The sequence below is a fragment of the Canis aureus genome, chromosome 28 (genome assembly GCF_053574225.1).
Source record: "Canis aureus isolate CA01 chromosome 28, VMU_Caureus_v.1.0, whole genome shotgun sequence".
NCBI lineage: Eukaryota > Metazoa > Chordata > Mammalia > Carnivora > Canidae > Canis > Canis aureus.
The window spans coordinates 34,788,428-34,802,072 of NC_135638.1; the positions used below are offsets into that span (position 1 = coordinate 34,788,428).

Here is a 13,645-nt window from a genome sequence, read left to right on the forward strand (position 1 = left end):
CCCCGAGTTCATGACCTGCTTGTTCAGATGCTGAGTAAGCCATGCACGTACCCCTAAAAGAAAGCTTTTATAAGCCAATATATCTCTTACCAAACTGTATAGATAATAGAAAGTTTCTTTAAAACAAAAAAATTAGAATATTTTGAGAAAAATAATTATATTAAGCATAAACCCTAATTTTGTAGGAAAATTAGGCATTTAGACACATCATCTTTTTAAAAAGTACTTTTGTTCATTGACAGTTCTTCCTTTTCTTAATGTTTAGACAAATTATTTAGATTGTTAACCTTCTGTGATATGAAACATCTCTTTGTTTTAATACTGGTTCTAGAGAAACATTCTTTAGCACTTTTCAGAAATAAACAAATGAAACATATCCTAGAAATTTATATAATTTTATTTTAAATCTCAGATTTGGCAGAACTCAGCTTTCTTTATTTTCAGGTTTAAATCATTTTGTCTTGAGATTATGCCTAAGAAGATGGCCTACTCCCCCCGTCTACCCATCTTAGACCCACAATGACTGCTCTCTTCATAGATTTATAAATAATCAGGAACTCAGACTTCTGTTAAAATGACCACAGTGTACTTTATTTAATGATTTTGGTACCTTGTGTTGCAATAAAATAAAAAAAAAAATCTACAAAATCCAAATATATAAAATTTCAAGTTTTCTTTTTTTTAAAGTTTTACAAGAAAAAATCATGTAACCAAGGAAATTTGTTCATTATGAAGCACTACTTTCCACTTCATTTCATCACAATTTGCAACTTACTTAACAGACCAAAATAACTATGGTATTATAGTACATCAAATACTTCACACACTGTGCTTTCAACTAGAGCACATGGGACCGCGGCCTGAGATGGCGGCGTCCAGCCAATAAAGACACTCTTACAATCCGAACGCTAAAGGAATGTTTGGATACATGGAGTTTGAATATATATATTTACAGGAAGGAAAAAAAATTAATAACTAGTTTAATTCTTCATTTCAAATAAAATTCCAAATACATTTGTACAATGTTTACAAAGTAAAAGCACAAGAACTGCCAAGGTTATCATTCGGGTCCAGGCACTGTGCTTGTACTGGGGGAAAAGTCTACACTGTTCCCTAAACACACACATGGGATCTCTCAGACCTTATTTCTGGAATGATCATGGGAGAGAGAAGCACAGGAATGGCAATTTTGCACAATCAGAATGTCATGCAGAGTTGACAACAGGGAACTGAGAAGTGATTGGTCCATTCTCTTGTTTGATGTTCATCTGCCACCTGTTATATTTTCTTTTCAGAGATAGATTTAAAACAAACAAACAAAAAAAATTGAACAGGGAAAGGAGCACAAAATATTTAAGGCAAATTAAGCAAATATAGAGCAGCTTCTCTTGGTGTTAAGTGGAAAGGAGATTTTACCCCAATCGAACTTAGAAACCAATAAACAAAATTAAGAACAACCTCCTGAGGTTGGGTTTCTTATATCATATACAAATTTTTGAAAATTGCTTTGCACCAAGTATCCTTTTGAATTTTTAAATGAAAAACTTGTTGGTTACAAAGTGCATGATTTCATGTTTCTCTAAATAAAATAACAGTAGCTGAGGTAGTTAGATGTGAAAATTATTTACTTAAAATAACTGCAGAATGAAGAACAAATGTCAGTAGCAAAAATCCTTGCCATTTGGAAGCAGGTTTATATTGTGTAATGGTTTGATGCTGAGCAAAATGCTCCTTTTTAAAAACTAGATGTTTTTAATGAAACCAGAATATTAACTAGTATTTGTTTCCAATTTGCTAGGTAAGGTGTCAGTACAGACAAAGTCTGTAATTTTGTAACTCATGTTTTCACCATTTCTGTATTGAAGCTATAAATAAAATGGTATTTCTTATCATTACTAGAAACTTCTGATCTACACTGTAAAAATAATTCAGTAAAAACTATGAAAAGAACCAACAGGATGGATGATGTTGTTCATACTTTACTTTTTTTTTTTTGTCTTAGCCCTAAATTCAATGTACTATTTGGTTTCAAAGGTGTGGTAACCTCTGGCTCATTGGTTGCCCTCCTTGCTCTGAGAATGGGAAAAACCTAATTTGCATGTCTTACATCATTTTGCTCTCCAGGCTACTGAGCTGTCTGATAACTGAGAAGAAAAGCAGAGACAATTTAATAGAGGCAAGGTTCTCACCCATGTTCCCTCTCCTTCTGCCACCTTCACTAAAGAGAAGCTTTAGGTGAGACCTTAATAAGCAGTTTGCTGAAAACCTCATTTTTTTAGTGATCTCGTACCATCTAGATATGAAAGGAGTTTGGTGATATTAATATGCCAGGAATAAGAGAGACTATAAATAAGTTAGCAGGCATTCCTTTGGAGCAAAAAAGAGTTTTCCATGTGTTTTCTTCCACATGTTTATGGAACAGAATTAACTGGAAGTAATCGTAAAAGTTGACAACTACATCTATGAAGCATTGCATACACAATAATTATATAATGACTGGTCCATGGCAGTATAGTCACATATATCTCTGCTAAAAATTAGTTTTCTAAAAAAGTCTACTGTTTTCAGGGAACACTCTGGAAAGTTTCATGTGGGCTGGAAAGCCTTAAGGGTAAAATATAAGGGGTTCAAATTTCCTTTTTTGCAGTAATTAATGTAGCTTCTGTCTAATAACATGTTGTCTACACCTGTTTTTTCATCTCTTTGGTGAGGAATTTCATTTCTATCATTACAAGGAGTTGTACAGCCCTACTACTTTTAGATTCTGTTTTGTACCTTTGTCATACAGCCTTTCAATGATGAGTTCTCTGCACAGCCCCCTCTCATCCTGGCCAACCCCCCTAAAAGGCTGCCATACATTTTCTTATTTGCATGCACCTGAATCTAGTACAGTTAAATTCAGGTCTCTTGCACAAAAATAAAAGAAAGACATGGATATTTCCCTTCAGAAACAAGGACATTCTGTTACACTTTTGGTTTGAAAAACTTTTGGCACTGGGGGAAAAAGTCAGAAATTCAAATTATTTCGACTCACAATTCTCATATTTTGAGTCTAAAAAATGATATTTATCTTAAGTCTGGCATGGCAACATAAACTTTTTTTTAATGGATCAGATAATTGCCTAGGTTAAATTCATGCTTCAAAAGGTTTAATACCATGCATCAGAAATGTTTCACCAATCTGAAATTTTAAGCTATACCACCAGCAACTAGATTTTGGAATCCAGAAGAGATTATGTTGAAGGTATACACTATATTACCTCCAGGCACAACATGATTTTAAACCCACTTATCAAGATAAACTTTCTGAAAACTTATTTCATATTTTTAAGAGCATGCACTTTTTTTTTTTTGCAAAGGAATATAATTATAAACTAAGGGCACAATGACAGCATTTATGTACATAACTTTTCCCCGTGAAGTCACATCTTTAAAACAGTATCTGAATTGTTGGTATAATTCCATGGGTGAATTCCTACTTTACAATATTGTCTCCATGACTCAAAAATGATAAATATTTATAATCTCAAATCATGTTATTTAGGACTAAATATTTAAGAAAAAGCATTTACTTTGGGGGGAAGTTGTACAGGATGTTCCCTATAGTTGTTTTCCTACCATCTCCTTTGTCCTATAGTTGTATACTAAGATTTATGCACGTGTAAGTATACATGTATATCACTATATAGAAACCCTTGTGTAAACACGTCTCTGAAAAATTTAAAATTTATTTATAATCTGGAGAGATGTGTCATCTTAGGGATGAAAAAGAAACTCACTGTAAATAACACAAAATCTAATCTATCTATTCAAATTGTTACCTCCTGGTAGTGGGTTCCAGAACACCACTTGGCAATCATTAGTTCTGAACTCCAACATCATGTGGGCATTCTGGAAAATGGAGTTTGGGATCAGGCATGCAAACTCTTTAGGCATCAGAAGGAGCCCAGTCTTCTGGATATGTTTAATAAATATTTAGTAAAATTCAGTTTGGCTAAGAGGAAAATCGTTAGTGTATATGAAACTTTTAAATGTTTGTATGAAAAGAGTTAATTTTTCTCATTTAAAAGCTGATAATTTAAAAAAAAAGTTCTATTAGACCTTTGAAGAAAAAGTTTCACTTCTGTTAAGTGATCATACTCTACTTCGTGACTTATTGCTGTCATGTTGCTAGGCTGCCTTCATCTCCCCCACTGCAGCCTATCCTAAGGCTGCACACAGGCCTCCTTTATGCTAATGTTAGTTATCAAGTGTCAAGCACTTTAAGAACTTAATTCCTCCTCACAACACCACTCTGAGGTAGGTAGATAAAGATTATCTCTCTTTTACATATGGGGAAAAAAGAGGCAGAGGATGAATTTCTGAGGCTTAAGTGACCAACAACGAATGAGGACTCAAGGGGCTCAGATTCCACGCCCCTGTGTTTCCACTGCTGGACACGGCCCCTGCATGTTCTTGTCTCCAGAAAAGAATAGATTTCATAGTGTAAAAGGATATGGTTTAATAGAATATATTTAAGTATTTAAAATAGCCATTATAATCAACACAGGGATTTTTTTAGTTTTCTACTAAACCATAACTTCCTCTCAATTATTACATAACAAAAGATAACAAAAAAAAGTGCCTAATGTTTTTGCAGTTGCCAATTGATTGTTGCCTCTTTGTTGCCAGTTGACTGAAACATTGAACTAAATATCCTATTGATAACATGAAGGTACAAAGATTTGGAAAAGGAGTTAGTGAGGTAAAAATCTCAAGGAAAAAGGAAAGCAAAGCCATATCGGGTTGGTATGTCATCTGTGACAGGAAGGAGCAGCTCTGTAGGCTGGAAGGCTTTCACAGGTGTGGGACTAGCAAACCATCCAAAGATGCATCCAAAGGTCTGCCATCCAAAGGAGCATTTACAAAACACAGTTAGCATAGGGCAATTGACACTTGGTGGCTGGAAGCCCTTGCTAAGCAAGGGAGAGCACCCATTTGATTTTGGGGTGATGTGATTTCTGCGTCTGATGGGAGGAGGGAGCCGACAAGTGTGGGGACTGATTACCCCATGAAGTCCTTCTAAGTTGGCACTGAAATGTAGAATTCGACACAATCACAACACTACCTAACAATGTACAAAACATTTCGATTTTCTCTGGAAATCCTCTCATGACCTTGGCAGAGCTGAATACCTTCCAGTGCTCTGTGTGCCTTGCTTACAGTTGATGCCTCAGAACAAGTTCTGCATCATAAGCTCATGGGAAAGAAAATCGGTCTGAATAGCTTGCCTGTTTTTCTGTCCAACTTCAGAACAGTAAATAAGGTAAGCACAAATTTGAGGAAATGCACACACTCACCAATCCAGGGCCAAATCAGATGAAACAAGGAAGAAATTGTTCACAAGTAATCACAGATACAAGAGTCATATGACTATCTCAAACTTCCTTCTGGAAAATGAACTTTCCTTTGATGACATTTTTTCCTTTTTCTCTTTTCCATGACTACAAAGGAAACACTAATATTCTAATATGTATAACCAGTTAGTCCTTGGCAATCAAAATGACATCAGCAAACCAAACAAACAAAAAAAAAGTTATGCATTCTGTTTAATTTGGGAAAAACACCTTTTACTTCTGTTAACACCATAACATGCACCATAAAATAACTGCATTGAGTAGTTTATTTTTCTGCTTAGAAGATGTAATCCTTAAAATGAAAACTTCCTATTTGAAGAATAAAAAGTTAACCAATTTGTATTTCTCTTGAACAATTCAGTCAAATAGACTTGTGAACAATGAAGAGTATGTGAAGAGCAGAGGGGCAATGATAGAATTATAAAGGATTGGGAAGGAGCTGAATAAAATGTTTCCTTGGCAGGAAGGAGCCCAGTGGCAGGCCTCCAGAACCTTCCTTCTGAAGGAGGTCTGTGCTACAATCACATCTGAATACCCCTAGGACAATCTCCCAAGCCTCTTCCACTCATGTGTTTGCCAAAAGTAAATAAAAATCAAATAGCATTTGCTCTGCATTATTTATTCCTCTTTGCACAACAAAGAGATTTTTAGCAGCAGAATATCACTAGCAATAGATTACTTCACAAGAAAGTTAAATTTCATTACCTATAACACCTGAGCATTTTCTGTCTATCTAGACAACACCAGACAACCAGATGAGAAACCATATCATTCAAACATCTGGATTTTCCCAAGTATCCAACTGTTTGACATCACAAAGACCTAATTTACTGCTTGAGTGACCTACTTCTTCACTTTGCTTTGGGATATTTGCATTCATGTGGACAGACTTTATAGTTTAACAATGCCATAGTGTGTACTTCGGTTTAGTTAAGATGGTTCAACAATCATCTGGAAAATTCAGATGTTGAAGGCCCCTAAGTGGAAAGAAACTTAGTCATGAGAAGAAAAAAAAATCAGAGCTGTAGGGCTATCAGTACTCTAGTAGTCTTGTGTATGGTGAAAATCACTTAACTGTCCACATTTTTTCACTTCCATTATTCTGAAGATAATCCTCAAGGAATTATTTTTCCAATTTGGGGATAGATACATAGACCTAGGACGTGTAAACCTGGTTTAGTGAATTTGAACACAGAGGCTCTCATGATGTCATGATATATTTACAATGGGATGATGAGTAAGGCCATAGTAACCCTGAATCTCGTTCCTGTTAGAATGAGGGATAATTCAATGGTTCATGTTCTACAAGCAGGAGTACTTACAACACCTTTAAACACCTCATCTTATAATTCATCAGAAGCTCTTGGCATGCAGAACTAGCTAGCAGCATAGGGGCCAATGATCAAGGAGAGCTGTTATAGACAGAGTTAGTCTCAGACATGAAGCCCCTGACATCTTCTCTGGCCTCTGCCTTGGCCCTTCACATATGGGTGTAACTATCCTCGGAGTGATGGAATGGCAGGGGCTACTCTGATCCTCTGCTCTCTAAAAAGGCAAGTATTCCTGATGAGCTACTGGGAGGTGTCCTCTTCAATCACCTTCTGTGCCAACACAGCTTATAGCTGCTCTCACTCATGAGCCTTGCCTAAGTGGATTGTTTATTGCTCCTGGGTCCCCACAGTCAATCAACTCACTGTATGTTACAGAATCTCTTTGTGCCCATTTTGGCTTTGAAGTTCAGGAAATTACAGTTTTCTTCAACTTATCAGTTTTCATTGCCTTGTAATTGAAAAGAAGTCACATGGTGGTAGGCCAGTTTTTGCCATTAGATTTCAGTGCTTGTGCCAAGCGCTGGTTCTGAAAAATGACTTTGACAGAGTAGGGTAGGCAGCACAATACTGGCACCTGTAACTGGGATTACATTCAGTAGCTCTCAAATCACTAAGATGGTCTACTTAGCAAGGAGAAACATCTTTGAAACACAAGAAAAAGGATCTTTGCTTCTTTTTACAAGATTTTTCTGTTAGGTTGCTCATTGGAAAAACCTGATGACTTTCATCATTCTTCTAGGGTTCACTCCTAAAATTGTTCTACCAAAAGGTTAGACAGGAACTTTATCAGAACATACTGGATGTCTGACTCCTTTGCAAGCCCTGAAATTATAATCTGAAGTATATTCATCCTTATCTTGGAGCTCAAACCTTTCTTGGAAAACAGAAACAAGTGGGAAAGAACCATGATTGTTTAAATTCTGAAACTACCTGTTTACTTATAAGTGAACATTTAGGCAGTAAGAATCTCTCTTGATGACCTTATAGCTTGTAACCGAGGTTTTGTAGGCTCTCAGAAACAACAGGAAGGTCAATTCCACATGCTCATGTGCCTCAGTTTGAAACCACCAGGTTCCACCACCCAGGAAGGCAGGAATCAAATTATTGAATAGTTACATCCATGCAGATTTTACCTCTGAAATGGAATTACAGATTCAAGTTTCATAGATTGGTTATTACAACGCTGACAACAGTATTCTCAAGAAACGAAGTGAGGGCAGCCACTGTACTCAGACAGATCAATCATTAAAGAGATGACAATGACATTTTTTCTTTTCATTTCCAAACACAAGTAGATTTGTATCCATTAACAGGAGTCTCCATGACCCAATACCTATTCTTTGAGCTATGCGAGCCCCAGGAATCCATCGACATTTTTCTTTTTGTTTTTAAAGCAGCTCTTTCTGGCAAAAACAAATGAAGCGGATGAATATTCATAGCATGAATGATGAGGAAGCAGGTAGCATGAATTCATTAGTGCTCTACTTCACAGAGGTCTTTCTCTTCAGGCCCGGGCATGGCATGGCTCGGCATGGCACGACTGTTCCTTCCCACTAACTGATTAATTTTCCCTTGCGGTAGCTTGGCTACAATATTACAAGTCAAGAATTTGCAAGATTAAAGGGTCTGTTGCATTAATTAACGCAAATCACCTTCCGTAAAGCTTGACAAGTTCCAAGATGTTTCTGTAAAAAAAGAAGGGAATCGATACCATCAACACTACACATCTTTGTGACAGTCGAGGCTCACATTTTGAATGATTGGGCTCGTCCCCCTTCCCTTTCCTGTGGCACATGAGACATTTATTCCTCTTCATGGGGCGTCAAGCCTCTGATTCAGACCTAGGGAAATGTTTCACCCCAGGCTTTTGGAACGTATTTCAGGGATCCATTTCCTTTTCTATGTACAATACATTAGAAAGGTTAATAAGGAAAGTTGAATGTTTTAGTTCTTTGAAAGAAGGATATAAAAATGACAATTCTTTGACTAGCCAACAGATCTCCTTTGGTTACAGGATGATGTACTATTGCTTGCAATTCGAATAGAATAAGAACTCACAGTGGGGCCCATGGAGAGTCCGGGTCGAAGGTTAATTGCTAAGTTTTACGTAGCAGTACTAGCAGTACCCGACATGCCCAAGTGCCAGAATCACAATGGATTGAAATGCTGATGTTGATTAAGACACGTTCTACTGGTTTGTAACCAAAATAGGAATTTCGTACAATGATAGAAACCTGAGCTGTATTTTCAACTCACTTAGGGGTGTTGTAGAACTTACTGATAAATGAATTAATTTGAAATAATTAAGAGTCTTGATTTGGTACAACTCCATACCAGAATGCCACTAGAACTATTAAATTAAATGAACTCAAATGCAACATCTCCATTTGTTAATATTTGTAGCACTTAAATGAAATAAGAATTTGATTAGTTCCATTTTAATGCAAATCAAGCAATAGAGAGAGGAGAGGGGCACTAGCTTAATTTGATACATGGAAGTATAATAAAAACATGAAACCTTACATTTTCTGAAATTCTAATAACAGAGTTAGGTGACAGGCTTTAATAACAACACAAGAGAACATTTTGTGTTGGTACTGAGCTGGTAATATTTGCTTATCAAGTTGATTAATTAGTTTTGATGTTGGTCTGTTTTATCATCATGATCTTTGCTCTGCAAACATCATATCAGTAACTATACTCTTCTTGGCCTGCATGATGGCTAAAACAGCAGTAATCACAGTGATCAACAACCTAAAGTGGCTTGAACCTAGAGACCATACCTCATACTTCCCACCATTATTAGTCAACTGTTTTATTGATATTTAACTCACCAAGAGATTCGTTGAATTATTCTGTGCTTTTAAAAATTAATCTGTTTTTTCTCTTTCCTTTTATTCCTTAGAGAATCTATGCATTCCCTGACCAGAGTTATTTCACTTAGAGAAAATTTGTTATGCAAATTAATAGTTACCTTTAGCAATATACCCCTTACAGCTGAGGGAAGCCAACCACTTGGCCATATTGTGGGGAGAAACTCGATTTGGGTACTTTGCCAGCATGCAGTATCCACATGAGGTGAGTCTGGCTGTCCTGACTCCTGAATGTAATGCAGCACAGTGTTGCTCTTCTGGACACAGAAAGTATGGCTTTAGGTCAATGTCTCAGTTTGCAATATCTGAGGTTTAGGTCTGGAAATTTGTTATTCCTAAACACTATGCTGGAGACGTACCATATGTGCTAATAAAGGTCATTTCCTGAAGATCAGAGAAGCAGCTTATTGGAAAAGTCTTCAGACATTTTAGAGGCATCCTAATTTCATGCCTCTTCTTAAAAAGAGTTCTCAGGAATATCTCCAAAGGTTATTCAGATATGATTGTTTAGAGTCAAGTGCTATGTGCCAAAAAAGTATTTCAATTTCTTTTTGTTGCCTTGTGACCTTGACTTAAAAATGCCTAGTATTGAAGAGGCATAGAAACAAATTATAAAATTACTTTTTTCTTTATAGACTGTCAGCCATTGTTGATTTATCTTTATATTTACATCATTACCTTATGTTTGTCATTGTGTGACAGTTGTTTATTATGAGGCTTACATAATACAATATTGGGAAAGTTATGTTTCCTTGTTGCTCTAGTATAGTATTAAGTGTAGATATTAAAAATAGGAGTTGTGTAAGAGTGCAAAAAAGAGTTAAAGTCAGAAGACTCCATTTTGCTGCTAATAACCAAAGTGTAAACTGCTGGATTGTGAGACTCCTGCGCTTGGCTGTGTGTTTCCTGGCTAGTCCTGTGGATCGTGCTTATTGAACAGATGACTGAAGGAATCCTGATTACAAAAATGACCTGATCTCTTTGGATCTTGGTTGTCTCATCTATAAAAGGAATGTGCTGTAGTAACACTTAGATCTCTCTTTAGGTGCTTTCTTTCTTTCTCTCTTTTTTTTTTAAGGTTTTATTTATTTATTCATGAGACACACAGAGAGAGAGGCACAGAGGGAGGCAGAGGGAGAAGCAGTCTCCTTGCAGGTTGCCTGATGTTAGACTCGATCCCTGGTCTCCAGGATCACACCCTGGGCTGAAGGCAGCGCTAAACCGCTGAGCCACCCAGGCTGCCTAGGTGCTACTTTCAATAAAAATTAGTGACTTCTAATTTAACATATCATCATAAAGATCTGCTTAAATTTTCTCAAAGTAGGAAGACAGAAGATTGCTTGTATTTTTCATACTTTAAAGTCAGATTGATCACTGCATATTTTTCTAAAATAAAGACCAAGGTTGAAAAAATTTAGGGTTTATTACTGGCTATTTGTTTAGCATCAATTCAAAGGACATCACACAGCTTACTATACAATGCCATTGAATGAGTTTTACTGTTATCCTATAGAACTCAGACATGTTACATCGAAAGTGAGGAGAGAAAGGAAATATCAATCAACAAATAGTTGGTAAATGTTTGCTTTATTCTTTACACCTAACCTTTCAATATAAGGTAAAATTCCTCAATTTATATGATGGGTCAAGCTAATGGTATAATAATCCTCTTACATATTAAATTGTGTGAACTGCAAGATATATAATTTAGAGAAAAATCATGGCAGTGGGGTAGGATAATGTCACTTCAAATGTTTGCCTATCTTTCTTCCCTCTCTCCCTCCCCCTCCTTCCTCTCTCTCTTTCTCTGTCTCTGTCTCTCTCTGTCAGAGTTTCAGAGTAAGCACTGGAGTTTATGTTTCAGTGTGCCTAACTGGATGACAGTATAGCACATGTATAGAATACAAAAGAAGAGCCATCAGGTTACTTTATATTTATCGCTTACTTTAGAGTAGGGTCATGGAGGAGGACAATTGTCCAGAATGGAAAAATAGCACGTATCTACCTACCATGGATTAGGGAGTGGAAGTAAAATTCAGTCACAGGTGATAGCAATTTCCATTTCTCACTATTGACTTTTATTTTTAACTTTTCATTTTGGAAGACATCTTTGACCTTAAATAAAACTTGCTTTGGAAGATTTCATTGTCAGACCATGATTTTGTTTCTCCTGAAAGCTTGCCAGATCAGAAATAGATGTCGGTGGGAAAATGTTCCTTGGTCTTCTAGAAAAATTTGCAGTTGTGCAAAGTTGTTACAAGTTGTGTTCAATTCTCAGGTCCACTGTTTCCTAGTTGTGGGATCTTTGGCAATTTGTTTAGTGTCTCTGAGATCATGTTTTGTCATCTGTAAATGGTCTTACTTAACTCATGGATGGTTGTAAGGATTAAATGAGGTCACATAGGTAAAGCTCTATAGCACAGCACTTGGCACACAATAAGTTCCAGTCATGGTAAGTTACTATCAATATGAGGAACTGAACTGCAAGAAAATCTAAGGGTAAAAAAATAACCAGGGATCCCTGGGTGGCGCAGCGGTTTAGCGCCTGCCTTTGGCCCAGGGCGCGATCCTGGAGACCCGGGATCGAATCCCACGTCGGGCTCCCGGTGCATGGAGCCTGCTTCTCCCTCTGCCTCTGTCTCTGTCTCTCTCTCTCTCTGTATGACTATCATAAATAAATAAAAGTTAAAAAAAAATAACCAAAGCATAAATTTGAGTTTGTCAGTGTTTCTGACATATTATGTCAGTATATTATTTATGTGAGTAAGATATTTTAGCAAAATGATTAGGCATTTCAGGGACATTAAACCATCCCTATTGAGCAGAACATATACCACAAAAGACTGACAGAGTTTTACGTTTTGGATTAGATCATTGCATACAATATAACAAGAATGTGATTTTTTTTCTTATGGAATCTAGAGAAAGAGCTTCAGATGGATGCTCAAACAACATGATGCCTTACACACTCAAAGGAGAGTTTCTGAACCCCTCATTTCTGTGGGCAAATGGCTGTTTGCCATTTCTTCCACTTGGCTTTCTGCTGTGAGCACAGGCTGTGTTCGAGCTAGCCTAATTGCTACAATTAACAAAATTAAATGGCTCATTGTGTTTTTATACAATTCCACCCACATTCTGGGGAGTTTTACTGTTGAATGAGTAATCCTACTGTTGAGACTGTTGATCGCAGGCACAGATTGAGTCTTTCTGTGTGCCCATTTCTAGGATTACAACTGGACCAGACATAGGTCCAGAGACAAAGCCCTGCAGTGGACAGTACAGCTTTCCTAAGTGAGCAGAGGAGATGCAACCCGACTGCTGAGATCACTTCACAGCCTGATACAGGTCAGGTCAGGGCCAGAGACTTGGAAATGGAAGTTGGGTGCTTCAGTGGGTAGGCAGTAGACGAAAATCACCCTTCTTCAGCCATGTTGAAATGCCCAGGCTTCAGAGGGGGAAGAAGGGTGTTATGAGTCACAAGCTGGCAGAAGCAATCATTTTGATTGTTTTCAGAAGTGACACTGGACTGTTGAAGATAAATGAACATGAGTTGATCTGCATCCATCACTGAATTTATAGAAACAAGCACCTCAGATCTGCTGTTTTCACCATGCACTTCAACCATCCTCTAAGCTATATTTCTGAAAGACAGTCTGAGCTATTTTTAAAAAGGCTTTAAGGAATTCTCCTTAGAAACATAAAAATGCAGGCATCTCATCCAAGTTTTATATAGAAACAGTGATGGCTAATGGCAAAGATGTATGAGAATGCAGGAGAGCATATATTTAGTCTAGAAAATGGTTCATTAGAAAAAATAGTGGATTCTTATCTAAACATTGTGGGAGAACTTCTTCCACTCGATGGCATTTGGTATGTTTAAAGGCAAATGTGTAACCTTACACAGTCTGGTAAGGACACAAGAGTTTTTCTTTGCTCAATTCAATCAGTTGGGAGAAAGAAACCTTGAAATGATTCAAACCTATTCTATTCAGCTTCTTAGAAGATGAAATCTTATAGGAGTGAAATAGCTTATTTAAGCTAAAAG

General features: G+C 36.9%; 1 protein-coding gene across 2 annotated transcripts in view; it reads right to left on the bottom strand.

Moving 5' to 3' along the window:
- Positions 1 to 564: 564 nt before the first annotated feature.
- Positions 565 to 13,645, bottom strand: part of XKR4 (XK related 4) — a 443,574-nt gene continuing 430,493 nt past the window's right edge. The window contains exon 4 of one of the 2 annotated variants that reach the window (XM_077876925.1): positions 565 to 8,412. The gene's annotated coding sequence lies outside the window, so the exon portion shown is untranslated. The remainder of the gene's footprint in view (positions 8,413 to 13,645) is intronic. The other variant, XM_077876924.1, reaches the window with a different exon arrangement.